This window comes from Nansenia antarctica (genome assembly GCF_963989245.1).
Source record: "Nansenia antarctica genome assembly, chromosome: 3".
In the NCBI taxonomy this organism is placed as follows: Eukaryota; Metazoa; Chordata; class Actinopteri; order Argentiniformes; family Microstomatidae; genus Nansenia; species Nansenia antarctica.
In genome coordinates this window covers 71870555-71873054 of record NC_137688.1, presented here as the reverse complement: position 1 = coordinate 71873054, position 2500 = coordinate 71870555, and the positions used below count along the sequence as shown (strand labels likewise).

At 44.0% G+C, this 2500-nt stretch overlaps 1 protein-coding gene across 1 annotated transcript in view; it reads left to right on the top strand.

Moving 5' to 3' along the window:
- Positions 1-2500, top strand: part of LOC308154360 (general transcription factor 3C polypeptide 1-like) — a gene marked incomplete at its 3' end in the record, with an annotated part of 53952 nt that overhangs the window by 31411 nt on the left and 20041 nt on the right.

Here is a 2500-nt window from a genome sequence, read left to right as displayed (position 1 = left end):
CACACCCCTGGGTACGACACACACACACACACACACACACACACACACACACACACACACACACCTGCTGTGTGTCTGCCTCAACACACCACTGGGTACGACACACACACACAGGGCTTAAAGCTCTCCGGCACGGTGCCGGATTTCCGGCGCGGGGGAATTTTGAGAAAAAAAATAAAAATAAAATCCCATGCTATTTCTTTACATCGTAATTTAAAGACTCATCTTCAGCAAAGAGACAGTTCCGCCTACCAATGGTATCACATTGCTCAAGCCAACCAACGACTTCTAGCCAATCGGAGGCAGAGTAGTGGGGCGGGCCTTAAGAAGTTTGAATGAGTGTAATGTTAGCTTGTAGAGACGTTCGCTTTTAGCAGCCCGCTATCTCGCTAACTTTAGTAAGAGTCTATTCAAATGGAAGCCAAGTTTCTTAAACCTGGCGAAGACACAGCTATACTAGAACGAGGAATAAGGAATAAATGGCGCTGGGCATGGATAGAGGAGAGTAGCAGGGTTTTTCCTGCATAGAGAACTATGAGGCGGCCGCCTCCGTCATAGCCGCCTCCAGCTCTCGACAAACTGACGGTCGTATTTTCTACAAGCTTCATTTCTAACTGTAATTGCGGCATTGTGCCGACGTGGTGGCAAGGGCGCTGTTTCACAAATAAGTTAGCTTTCGTGTTTACAAGCCTTATATTGCATTATATTACATTATATTTTTAATGGTCATCTGGTGCCTGAATATTGTGTTTTCCTTTACATATATAATGACATTTCCACCATAAATTGATGGAGAAAGGGCACAAATTGGTGCATATCAATTCACCAGAATGCAAGAAATTAAGTGTTTGATGCTCGTTTAAGGACCCCCAGACAGCCCTGCTTCATGGGTCCCCCCCCGATGTCAAACACCACTGGTACCACCTCCGCCTCATTTTGAGCCAGGAAAAACCCTGAGTAGTGACGGGAAGCCTTATGGGACGTGGTGCCAAGAAGGAGAATATAAGTGATAGTGGCTTAATAAGTAATCAGTTTGTTCTTTTAAAGACATGTATATATTTTATTCTGTATTGTTATAGCAGTGTTTCCTCTACATGCATTTATTGGTGGCGGGCCGCCACGAATGAATTTCCTCCGCCACGAATTGATTCAGTCCACAAAAAAAAATAAAAAAATAAAAATCTGAACATTTTAGCTGATTAAAATATATCTGATCCTAGATCAGCGCTATAATGGATGTTGACTAAAAGTGCACCTAAATCCACACCCATCTCTCTCTAACCGCTGATCCAAAATCAGATTAATGACATTCAGTTGACGACGTGACACAAGGGCTCCTGATTGGTCTAAATGTGAACTGTGGTATTATTGTTATTGTGTACAGGCCACCGTAGTGACATCAGGTCAGGTGGGCAGGTTACGACGAGACAACAAGAGACCGGTATTGTAGAGCTTACAGAGCGAGTTAAAATAAAGACACTTACATTGAAATACAGAAGGACTCACGTGTATGTTTAATAGAATAACACGACATGGTGTTAGATCGGCCGACAAGTGTCATTTGAGCTCGTGACGGTGAGAAGGGAGAAGAAAAGATGGATGCTAATGCTAACGCGGGAGCAGTTGCAGTCCAGAGAACGGCGCCAGTTTCAAGTGCTACGTTCAGCATCCAGCCTCCGGATCAGCCTAGCATCTAAAAGATACAAAAAGCTGATCTAGCTAGCTAGGTGCACAAATAAGATATCACGTTAAATAACTTCGAAAAATTAAACGAAAACAGCGACAGATGGATGGATTTTTCAACAAAAAAGATGTCCCAGACACTTCAAACATTGCTGAAGCTAGCAGTGGCTATGAGCGACCCGAAACTGCATGGCTGACAGAGCAAAGGAGCTAGGTGGTGGATCAGCTAACAGCGTTTATGGCGGGGTACCACCACCACCAGCTACAACTACAACTACAGCTACAGCGGGAGAGCCATCAGCATCGGCTAGCTGTGTTGGTGTATCAGCAGACATTAGCAAGTCAAAAAACGATTCTTATGTGCCGTCACTTTAGCAACGACACAGTATTGTCAAGGGGAAAAGAAGGGGAGACGATTTTTTTATTGACAACGGAATTACATGCTGGAAAAGCATTTGGACAATAAGAGACACACGGGAGAAGTACGGGAAAACAGGGCTGATGTGGGTGTCATCAAAGGTAAGAGTTGGTGTTCTTTAACTCAGCTGATACTCAGCTGTTTACCGAATGAATGAATGAATGAATGGTCTTTATTGTCATTGCTACAGTACAGGTACCAAACAACGAAATTTAGGAGGGGTGGCTCCCCTGGTGTTAGAGGGAAAAAATAAAATAAATAAAAAATCGTTGTTTTGAGCGCGCGTGCGCGTTTCACGCGTTTCATGCGCGCGGTCACGGCTATCCGCCACCAATGTAAAAATTCCTGGAGGAAACACTGTATAGTGATAGTGGCTTAATAGGTGATGCAATCAGTTTG